The sequence below is a fragment of the Balaenoptera borealis genome, assembly GCF_965194805.1.
Source record: "Balaenoptera borealis genome assembly, chromosome: 3".
Lineage (NCBI taxonomy): Eukaryota > Metazoa > Chordata > Mammalia > Artiodactyla > Balaenopteridae > Balaenoptera > Balaenoptera borealis.
This window is the reverse complement of record NC_138866.1, coordinates 60055897-60068272: the sequence shown is the minus strand read 5'-3', so window position 1 is coordinate 60068272 and position 12376 is coordinate 60055897. Positions and strand designations below refer to the sequence as shown.

The following is a 12376-nucleotide window of genomic DNA, read 5'->3' as shown; positions in this document are numbered from 1 at the left end:
ATAAATTCACACACCCCTGCACAACAGATTCTATATTGGCTTGTCTATTCCAGAAATGTGATTTATTCTTACTATTATATGGCATTTCAAATCTGATACCTTCAGAAGATTTTTGACCTTCAGATTTAGCATCAGGAATTTTTGTTTTAAAATAGCAGTGATTTAGGCAAGTCTATTCAATAAAATTGGATGCCATATATCTTTTTGGTACTCTACCTCTTTGTTTTGTACCGAATTCACATAATATGACATGATTTATTATAGTGGGGAGAGAGGGAGAGTGCCGCTTGCTACACTATAGTTACAACACACACACACATCTATGAAATACTGAAGATCATCATTATTATATTTTTGCTAAATTATATCTTTTGTGAATGGTCTTACTGTGGATTTGGCTTTACAGTTATTGGAAGATTAGAATACTTTGTACCAACTTTCTTTCACTATCTCATATTTAGCATAGGAATTCACAGTTTTAAATGTATTTGTGAATATGTCATTGTTTAGTAATAACCCTTCCTCACACACTCTCTGTGTAATTGGGCAGCTGCTAATTGGAAATCTCACTGGGGAATCCTCTTGAGAATGATCGTTTTCCTGGTCTTCTGTTTAGCAGGGTCACCCCGAGTCCTAGGAGATGCAAGTGGAGAGCCAGGAAGGGATTTAGAAATGCTCTGTCCATTACAAGCTGGGTAGTCTTGAACAACTGCAGCATTCTTGGGTTAGTATCTGAATGTGCCTTCAGAACGAGGAGGGGGAGACCTGGGGGAGGGTGCAGTGTGCCTCTTACTGGGTCTTCTGACCAATGGCATGGAAAACCAGCAGAAATACTCTCGGTCAGGGAAAAGGCTGTGTAAATCCCTCCCCACTGACTCCTGAGCCTCCTGGAGGAATGGTAGGACCGTGAGGAAAGGTGATTTCAGCACAGAGAAGGCTTCACCAGCAGAGCAGGAAATCCTCTCCCCCTCTCTGTACTGAGAGAATTCAGTAGAGGCTCTGCTGGGTCTCCTTTTGCTCAGACACACACACCACGACTTTGTTACACCTGGGGATATCAACCCAGAAGTGAGAGGGCAACCCCACTGGCCTTTTTCTGACTCTCTCGTCGTGTTATAGAATATTAGCTCTGTCTTTTCCCTCTTTAAAGATGAGGGATAAGAATTCAATTTGCCGGCCTCTCTCTTGGAATAAATAACATTTACCTTTGTTAATTCTCAGACTCAAATAGGTTCTTCCCGTCTTCCCTCTCCAAATCTTCTCCATCTGAGACATTTTATAGATACACATAAAATAAAAGATATATACTTTATCTATAAAATATATATATTTTAGTCAACAGGGAATGAATACAATATTTTTATTGTTGAGACTATGTTTATATTCAGGAAATTTGTTCTCTTCAGTTTTTGAAACTGTTAAAGAGAATACTCTGGATTCTTTTAAAAGAGCACAGAAGTATGAGAGAGGTGTTAGAGGCCAATATCCTTTGGGTATTTTGAGTTACTGACATCCCATCAATATTAATAATTAGAGCACAGGAGGCTTGAAGGGGAGATCAAATGATGAAAGAAAATGAAATCATCTTAAGTTCAGCTTGGGGTGGCTTAATGAAAACAAAATAGTAAATGCTAGAAAGAAGGCCAAATAAAATATATTAAATTTCCTAATTTTTTTTCGTACTACTTCATAGTCAGTATAAAACTGATATTCAGGCTTTTATGAACAATGAGAATACTTAATCCATCTGGATGAAAACTCAGGGTAGCGATAAGGTTAGAATGGGTTTATTATCTAACACTCCGTCTTCTCCCCCCCAGGCTCTCCACTGAAACACTTGGGTTTACAGATTCCAGTATCATACAAGGAATCTGTCAGCTGAGATGCTGCCAACGTGCTCAGTGGAAACCAGTAGGCACCCAATGAACACCTCACATTTTTTTAAAATTTGGTAAAAAACACGTCATAAAATTTACCATCATGACTATTTTTAAGCACACAGTTCAGTAATCTTAAGCATATTCACATAGTTGTAGACTATTGGTGGTAATACAAAATGATGTTGCTGCTGTGGAAAACAGTACGGCGGTTCTTCAAAGAATCAAAAATAGAATTATCATACGATTCAGCACTTTGAATTTGAGTACAACTCCAACTTAACTGCCAAAATAAAGCACTTTTTCCTGGCCTGTAATGTAGCATTCTCCGAGAGCATGAGACGAGGGAGAGAAAGCTTCCATTCACCCAGGTTTGAGTCACTGACATCTCCCTTCTTCGTCTCCTGTATCTGGTGAGACATTAAATCCACTTATATTTTTCCATCATGCTTTTATCTTTAACTTCCTCTCCAATCACATACAACTGACTATCAAATTTCTGCTCATGGAGACAGCATCCATGCGGTACCCAAAGCATCAAAGGCAATGGAACTGAAATGGAGAGTTCATTCATTCATTCAATGTATATTACTGAGCACTTCCCACATCCTTGGCACTGAGCCCCATACTGGAAATACAGTGATGAATAAAATAGAAACATGTCTTTGCTTTAAAGGAATTTATGATCTCATGAAAGACAATAAGTAAATTAACAGATGGACAGTTACAAAGTGTGCTAAGTGCTATGAAGAAAAGTAATAGCGAGCTATAAAAGAGGATTTCAGAGAACATACGCTTGACTTGCTGGTCCTGGAAGGGTGAGGATGCATCATTCAAACTGAGGTTCAAGGGTGAGCAGGTGTAGTGAAAGTAGAAATAGGATCAAATCCTACTGGAGGAGTGAATGAGAATGGTAGCTTAGCATCAAGTCTGTGTGAATGTTAGAGCTCCCTTTTCAGGGGTGTTGAGTGGTGAGAACACTGTAGGCAGCACCAACTTCCATTTTATATGTATATCACCTGTAGTCAATGGAGCCCTGAGTTCTATCAGAAGTCTGACCTACAGTCACGATATTTACCTGAGTTTTCTAACATCAAAAGCATCCTGTTTTTGGACCGAAGTTATCACCGTTTCATGCCAAAATTCCCAAAACCACCTATTTCAGGTTAACATCCTTCTCCAAAGGAGAAACCACAGATATCCTTGAACCTTCCTCTTTCTCTCTTCCATGAACAATTGGTTACTCTTTCCACCTTAGACATGTCTCTTGAATGCATCCTTTGTGCTCTTTCTGTTCCCACTACCTCTGCTTTACATCACCTAGACTCTTGTAACAGCCTCCAAACCAGGCTCCTGGTCTCTACTCCTGTTACACTCTGCCCTCCACACTCCCTCCAAGGTTATCGCAAAGCACAGATCCACTTAGGTCACCTTCCTCTCCCCACGCCTGCTCTCAATTTGAAAAATTCTACGTGGCTTCTTATTTCTCTCTAACAGAACCAGAAGCCTTTGCTATATGAACATACCGCCTCATATTATTTGCTGTTGTTTCCTGTGTGATAGTCCTGGTTTCCCAACTGCATTTCTTGAAGTCTTGAATACTTGGGACTGAATCTGTACCCTCCAGAGCAACTAGAATAGCAATAAGCAGGTTGTCTGATTAATATCAAAAGCTAATAAAGGAAGCTCGTGGGTCCTGTTTTATTGCTAGAGGCTGGTCAGAACCATGATTTTCCCTTTCATAATAAAAATAATAAACACTGGCTTTATTTGACCAATCAGAATGTCTGGTTGCCTGTGGAGGCTAGCTGCCTTTGTTTTGAGACCTTGGTCTGTACACACTGGAGGTATTTTTGTGAGGAAAGTGTTAATCCCATGTTAAATCGTCCATTCATTACATCAGACACTGCTCACAGAGTTCAATGCGCTAACGTGCTCTCCTTTCAAAGCAACTGGACGAAAGCTAGCCTCAAGGTGTAAATCTTTTAGTTCTCTGAGTATAAAGCAGACAACTTAAACATGAGCCCAGATTTAAACTGTGTATGCTCTCAAAGGAATTCAAGTGGAGCTCCCTCTTATTAGTGCTGGACACAAGAAGAATCTGGAAAACATATCCTCCATTGACATGGCGAGAGAGAGAATTGCTTTTTTTCTTCTTTCCACTAACATACTCTGAGGGCTTAATTCCAAGCCTGCAAAGCTTTTGGTGAATTTCCACACTCTATCTTAAATAGTCATCAGGGGTATACTGTACTAATACCTTTTATTAATTTCAAATATTCTGAAGTCTTAAACAAGGAAAGCCAAATACTAGGAACTACTGAATTTGGCAACAACTATCTCCACCTGAGACTCATTAGGATAACAATCAAGATACTCTTTAGCTAAAATTGGGTTTAGCTTGAATTTCACCATTAGGAAATTCCCTTTAATTTATAGATATACAACCTCTTCTCAGGTAATTGCTTCAGTTTCTTCCCAACCTGAAGATGAGGAGGAAATATTTTTTCTTTGCATTATGTTTAAATCGTATCTCACTTTCTTTTTTCCTTTTTTTTTTTTGGCCACACTGTGTGGCTTGCGGAATCTCAGTTCCCTGACTGGGGGTTGAACCCGGGCCATGGCAGTGAAAGCCCAGAATCCTAACCACTAGGCCACCAGGGAACTCCCTCCCTTATCTCTTTTAACTGCTGTTTAACTTGCTTAAAATTATAATTACCAGAGGATATAATGCCTTAGATACAATAAAAGAAACAGTTATTACAGGTTGAAAATTATATTCACCTAGTATTTAAAAAATTCCCTTGAAACAACTTTCAATACGAGAAATCTTTCTGTTCTTTCCCAATTATAGTGGAACCACCCACTAACCTCCATTACTGGAAAGCTAGACTTTCCACAATAGGGAATCATCTCATTCCATGCAGTTGGCGTACCTCGGCCCTATGCTGTCTATTGTGATGTCTGTTTTCCTGATATATACCCATCATCTCTCTACCACCTACCTACACTGCTTCTTCAAAAGGAATTACTTTCTCAATTTTTGGCAGTAATACTTACTCACTTTTAATAGAGAATGTCAGTACGGCAGGAAGGACTTGTCTGATATTTAGAATTTTGGGAAGAATCCCTAAGTCATTTCTCTGAATTAAAATAAAAAAAAGCATCTGCCTTTGAAATTCAGAGTGCATCTCTTAACACAGAATCAGACTAAATCAGCACATTTATTATTTATACCATATTTATAATCTCATAAGGCCAGATTTTTCAAACGTCTTCTAGTTTATATGCCCCTGCAAGTTGTCCTTGTCTCCTTTGTCCACATATATAAATGAGTTTTTATTGTTTTAAGGGACTCAACTGAATTTTCCTAGTAAAGTTAAAATACCAAAGGGGCCTGGTGGTTTAGAGAAATAAAAACCACCTATTATATTTATATACACTGATTTTTCTTTTTAATAATTTTTATTTATTTTTGGCTGCGTTGGGTCTTTGTTGCTGCATGTGGGCTTTCTCTAGTTGCAGTGAGCGGGGGTTACCCTTTGTTGCAGTGCACGGGCTTCTCATTATAGTGGCTTCTCTTGTTGTGGAGCACTGGCTCTAGGCGTGTAGGCTTCAGTAGTTGTGGTGTGTGGGCTCAGTAGTTATGGCATGCGGGCTCTAGGGCATGCGGGCTTCAGTAGTTGTGGCTTGAGGGCTCTAGAGTGCAGGCTCAGTAGTTGTGGCGCATGGGCTTAGTTGCTCCGTGGCATGTGGGATCTTCCCCGACCAGGAATCGAACCCATGTCCCCTGCATAAGCAGGCGGATTCTTTTTTTTTTAATTTTTGAACATGTTTATTTAATAGCAGTAGCAATATTTTTAGACTTTCAAAGAGTGCTGACACTACCTTTCCAAGGTTGGCTATTAAAAAGTAGGTTTTATAAGACTTCAACAAACTATTTTTCTATTGTTCTCAAAACAAACATTCTGATGCATAATCTCTGTGCATATTTACATATGCACATTTATAAAAATATTTATATTGTATTTCTGCATATGAATTTGTTTTTGTTTTATTGGGGTATAGTTGTTTTACAATGTTGTGTTAGTTTCTACTGTACAGTGAAGTGGAGTTCCCTGTGCTATACAGCAAGTTCTTACTAGGTATCTACTGAATACATATAAGTGTATATATGTCAAACCCAATCTCCCAATTCATCCCACCCACCACTCCCGCCCCCGCTTTCCTCCCTTGGTGTCCATACATTTGTCTCTACATCTGTGTCTCTATTTCTGTCTTGCAAACTGGCTCATATGTACCATTTTTCTAGATTCCACATAGATGCGTTAATATATGATATTTGTTTTTCTCCTTCTGACTTACTTCACTCTGTATGACAGTCTCTAGGTCCATCCACGTCTCTACAAATGACCCAATTTCGTTCCTTTTTATGGCTGAGTGATACCCATTGTATATAGGTACCACATCTTCTTTAGCCATTCCTCTGTTGATGGACACTTAGATTGCTTCCATGACCTGGCTATTGTAAACAGTGCTGCAATGAACATTGGGGTGCATCTGTCTTTTTGAATTATGGTTTTCTCTGGGTATATGCTCAGTAATGGAATTGCTGGGTCATATGGTAATTCTATTTTTAGTTTTTTAAGGAACCTCCATGCTGTTCTCCATAGTGGCTGTATCAATTTACATTCCCACAAACAGTACAAGAGTTCATTTTCTCCACACCCTCTCCAGCATTTATTGCTTTTAGATTTTTTGATGATGGCCATTCTGACTGGTGTGAGGTTTTGTTTTGCATTTCTCTAATAATTAGTGATGTTGAGCAGCTTTTCATGTGCATTTTGGCCATCGGTATGCCTTTTTTGGAGAAATGTCTACTTGGGTCTTCTGCCCATTTTTTGATTGGGTTGTTTGTTTTTTTGATATTGAGATGTATGAGCTTTTATATATTTTGGAGATTAATCCTTTGTCTGTTGATTTGTTTGCAAATATTTTCTCCCATTTTGAGGGTTGTCTTTTCATCTTATTTACAGTTTCCTTTGCTGTGCAAAAGTTTTTAAGTTTCATTCGGTCCCATTTTTTAATTTTTGTTTTTATTTCCATTTCTCAAGGAGGTGGGTCAAAAAGGATCTTGCTGTGATTTATGTCATAGAGTGTTCTTTCTATGTTTTCCTCTAAGAGTTTTATAGTGTCTGGTCTTACATTTAGGTCTTTAATCCATTTTGAGTTTTTGTGTATGGTGTTAGGGAATGTTCTAATTTCATTCTTTTACATGTAGGTGTCCAGTTTTCCCAGCACCACTTATTGAAGAGACTGTCTTTTCTCCATTGTATATCCTTGCCTCCTTTGTCATAGATTAGGTGACCATAGGTGTGTGGGTTCATCTCTGGGATTTCTATCCTGTTCCATTGATCTCTATTTCTGTTTTTGTGCCAGTACCATATTGTCTTGATTACTGTAGCTTTGTAGTGTAGTCCGAAGTCAGGGAATCTGATTCCTCCAGCTCCGTTTTTTTCCCTCAAGATTGCTTTGGCTATTCAGGATCTTTGGTGTCTCCATACAAATTTTAAGATTTTTTTGTTCTAGTTCTGTAAAAAATGCCATTGGTAATTTGATAGGGATTGCACTGAATCTGTAGATGGCTTTGGGTAGTATAGTCATTTTCACAATATTGATTCTTCCAATAACATGGTATATCTCTCCAACTGTTTGTGCCATCTTTGATTTCTTTCATCAGTGTCTTATACTTTTCTGAGTACAGGTCTTTTGTCTCCTTAGGTAGGCTTATTCCTAGGTATTTTATTCTCTTTGTTGCAATGGTAAATGGTAGTGTTTCCTTAATATCTCTTTCAGATTTTTCATCATTAGTGTATAGGAATGCAAGAGATTTCTGTGCCTTAATTTTGTATCCTGCAACTTTACCAAATTCATTGATTAGCTCTAGTAGTTTTCTGGTGGCATCTTTAGGATTTTCTATGTATAGTATCATGTCATCTGCAAACAGTGACAGTTTTACTTCTTTTCCAATTCACATTCCTTTTATCTCTTTTTCTTCTCTTATTGCCGTAGCTACGACTTCCAAAACTATGTGAATAATAGTGGTGAGAGTGTACATCCTTGTCTTGCTCCTAATCTTAGAGGAAATGGTTTCACTTTTTCACCATTGAGAATGATGTTTGCTGGGGGTGTGTCATATATTGCCTTTATTATGTTGAGGTGGGTTCCCTCTATGCCCACTTTCTGGAGAGTTTTTATCATAAATGGGTGTTGAATTTTGTCAAAAGCTTTTTCTTCATCTATTGAGATGATCATATGGTTTTTATTCTTCAGTTTGTTAATATGGTGTATCACATTGATTGATTTGCATATATTGAAGAATCCTTGCATCCCTGGGATAAATCCCATTTGATCATGGTATATGATCTTCTTAATGTGCTGGTGGATTCTGTTTGCTAGGATTTTGTGGAGGATTTTTGCATCTATGTTCATCAATGATGTTGGTGTGTAATTTTCTTTTTTTGTAGTATCTTTGTCTTGTTTTGGTACCAGGGTGATGGTGGCCTCGTAGAATGAGTTTGGGAGTGCTCCTTCATCTGCAATTTTTTGGAAGACTTTGAGGAGGATGGGTGTTAGCTCTTCTCTAAATGTTTGATAGAATTCACCTGTGAAGGCATCTGTTCCTAGACTTCTGTTTGTTGGAAGATGTTTAATCACAGTTTCAATCTCATTACTTGTGATTTCTCTGTTCATGTTTTCTATTTCTTCCTGGTTCAGTCTTGGAAGGTTATACCTTTCTAAGAATTTGTCCATTTCTTCCAGGTTGTCCATTTTATTGGCATAGAGTTGCTTGTAGTAGTCTCTTAGGATTCTTTGTATTTCTGTGGTGTCTGTTGTGACTTCTCCTTTTTCATTTCAATTTTATTGATTTGAGTCCTCTCCCTCCTTTTCTTGATGAGTCTGGCTAAACCTTTATCAATTGTGTTTATCTTCTTGAAGAACCAGCTTTTAGTTTTACTGATCTTTGCTATTGTTCTCTTTTTTTAAATTTCATTTATTTCTGCTCTGCTCTTTGATTTCTTTCCTTCTGCTAACTTTGGGTTTGTTTGTTCTTTTTCCTCTAGTTCCTTTAGGTGTAAGGTTAGATTGTTCATTTGAGATTTTTCTTGTTTCTTAAGGTAGGATTGTATTGCTATAAACTTCCCTCTTAGAACTGCTTTTGCTGCATCCCATAGGTTTTGGATTGTCTTGTTTTCGTTGTCATTTGTCTGTAGGATCTTTTTGATTTCCTCTTTGATTTCTTCAGTGATCTCTTGGTTATTTAGTAGTGTATTGTTTATCCTCCATCTCTTTGTGTTTTTTACACTTTTTTCCCTGTAATTTATTTGGAAAAGATGCTTGATACGATTTCAATATTCTTAAATTCATGGAGGTTTGATTTATGACTCAATATGTGATCTATCCTGGAGAATGTTCCATGTGCACTTGAGAAGAAAGTGTGATCTTCTGTTTTTGGGTGGAATGTCCTATAAGTATCAATTAAATCTATCTGGTCTATTCTGTCATTTAAAGCTTTTGTTTCCTTATTAATTTTCTGTCTGGATGATCTGTCCATTGGTGTAAGTGAGGTGTTAAAGTCCCTCACTGTTATTGTGTTACTTTCAATTTCCTCTTTTATAGCTGTTAGCATTTGCCTTATGTATTGAGGTGCTCCTCCTATGTTGGGTGCATATATATTTACAATTGTTATATCTTATTCTTGGACTGATCCCTTGATCATTATGTAGTGTCCTTCCTTGTCTCTTGTAACATTCTTTATTTTAAAGTCTATCTTATCTGATATGAGTATTGCTACTCCAGCTTTCTTTTCATTTCCATTTGCATGGAATATCTTTTTCTATCCCCTCACTTTCAGACTGTATGTGTCCCTAGGTCTGAAGTGGTTCTTTTGTAGACAGCATATATATGGGTCTTGTTTTTGTATCCATTCAGCCAGTCTCTGTCTTTTGTTTGGAGCATTTAATCCATTCACATTTAAGGTAATTATCAATATGTATGTTCCTATTATCATTTTCTTAATTGTTTTGGGTTTGTTTTTGTAGCTCCTTTTCTTCACTTGTGTTTCCCACTTAGAGAAGTTCCTTTAGTATTTGTTATAGAGCTGGCTTGGTCGTGCTGAATTCTCTTAGCTTTTGCTTGTCTGTAAAGCTTTTGATTTCTCTGTGGAACCTGAATGAGATCCTTGCTGTTTAGAGTATTCTTGGTTTTAGGTTCTTCCCTTTCATCACTTTAAATACATCATGACACTCTCTTCTGGCTTGCAGAGTTTCTGCTGAGAAATCAGCTGTTAACCTATGGGAGTTCCCTTGTATGTTATGTGTCGTTTTTCCCTTGTTGCTTTTGATAATTTTTCTTTGTCTTTAATGTTTGTCAATTTGATTACTATGTGTCTCAGCGTGTTTCTCCTTGGGTTTATCCTGCCTGGGACTCTCTGTGCTTCCTGGACTTGAGTGGCTATTTCTTTTCCCATGTTAGGGAAATTTTTGACTATAATCTCTTCAAATATATTCTCAGGTCCTTCATCTCTCTCTTCTTCTTCTGGGACCCCTATAATGCAAATATTGGTGTGTTTAATGTTGTCCCACCAGAGGTCTCTTACGCTGTCTTCATTTTCTTTCATTCTTTTTTCTTTGTTCTGCGGCAGTGATTTCCACCATTCTGTCTTCCAGATCACTTATCCATTCTTCTGCCTCAGTTATTCTGCTATTGATTCCTTCTAGTGTATTTTTCATTTCAGTTATTGTTTTGTTCATCTCTGTTTGTTCTTTAATTCTTCTAGGTCTTTGTTAAACATTTCTTGCATCTTCTCGATCTTTGCCTCCATTCTTTTTCCGAGATCCTAGATCATCTTCACTATGATTATTCTGAATTGTTTTTCTGGAAGGTTGCCTATCTCCACTTCATTTAATTGTTTCTCTGGGGTTTTATGTTGTTCCTTCATCTGGGACATAGTCCTCTGCCTTTTCATTTATCTATCTTTTTGTGATTGTGGTTTTTGTTCTGTAGGTTGCAAGACTGTAGTTCTTGCTTCTGCTGTCTGCCCTCTGGTGGATGAGGCTATCTAAGAGGCTTATGCAAGCTTCCTGATGGGAGGGAGTGGTGGTGGGTAGAACTGGGTGTTGCTCTGGTGGGCAGAGCTTAGTAAAACTTTAATCTGCTCATCTGCTGATGGGTGGGGCTGAGTTCCTTCCCTGTTGGTTGTTTGGCCTGAGTCCACCCAGCACTGGAGCTTACAGGCTCTTTGCTGGGGCTAATGGCGGACTCCAGGAGGGCTCACACCAATGAGTACTTCCCAGAACTTCTGCTGCCAGTGTCCTTGTCCCCACGGTGAGCCACAGCTGCCCCCCTGCCTCTGCAGGAGATCCTCCAACACTAGCAGGTAGGTCTGGTTCAGTCTCCCCTGGGTTCACTGCTCCTTCCCCTGGGTCCTAGTGCGCACACTACTTTGTGTGTGCCCTCCAAAAGTGGGGTCTCTGTTTCCCCCAGTCCTGTCGAAGTCCTGCAATCAAATCCTGCTAGCCTTAAAAGTCTGATTCTCTGGGAATTCCTTCTCCCATTACCAGACCCCCAGGTTGGGAAGCCTGACGTGGGGCTCAGAACCTTCACTCCAGTGGGTGGACTTCTGTGGTATAATTGTTCTCCAGTTTGTGCGTCACCCACCCAGCAGTTATGGGATTTGATTTAATTGTGATTGCACCCCTCCTACCATCTCATTGTGGCTTCTCCTTTGTCTTTGGATGTGGGGTATATTTTTTGCTGAGTTCCAGTGTCTTCCTGTTGATGACTGTTCAGCAGTTAGTTGTGATTACGGTGCTCTCACAAGAGGGGGTGTGTGCACATCCTTCTACTCTGCCATCTTGAATCAATCTCTCTGGCAGGTGGATTCTTAACCATTGCGCCACTAGGGAAGCCCCTATACACTGATTTTTAATGGCACGTGATCAAAATTCCTGAGAGTTTTATTCTAAAAAGTTCTTATAAGAGCATTGTCCTAAATCTTTCTTAGCTTTACTCTTTTCTTAAATTTCGGGTGATATTATATCTATATATATTCTTGTCAAATGCTGTTTTGGTTATGATTAATAATCATCAGTTTGGGGTATTATCAGAGATAGGAGAGGAGAATTGGAGGAGGTTGTGAGATAGGGAAAAGTGGGAGAATAAAGGGAAGGGTGGGGGTGGGGTTCTGCTTATTCATCTGCTGCTCTATCTCCCAACAGGATGGAGAGATGGCATTGATAGAGCAATGTTTCCTCCTTACCTCCATTCCCAGGCCTCCACAGTTGGGCAGACTCAACTGCAATCATCACTTACTAAGGAATCATCCTAAGAAGGCTGGAGAGTGGGAAAGGATTTGAACAGGGTTGCTACTGACACGTGACAGCCCAGTGTTGGGGCCTGGACTGGGTTTTGTCTGACTATGCACCTGGAAAAGTATC

At 38.9% G+C, this 12376-nt stretch overlaps 1 long non-coding RNA gene across 1 annotated transcript in view; it reads left to right on the top strand.

The window, feature by feature from the left end:
* Positions 1-12376, top strand: part of LOC309625126 — a 47919-nt gene continuing 35543 nt past the window's right edge. The window contains exon 1 of the long non-coding RNA XR_014242331.1: positions 1-11316. This is a non-coding gene — a long non-coding RNA (uncharacterized lncRNA). The remainder of the gene's footprint in view (positions 11317-12376) is intronic.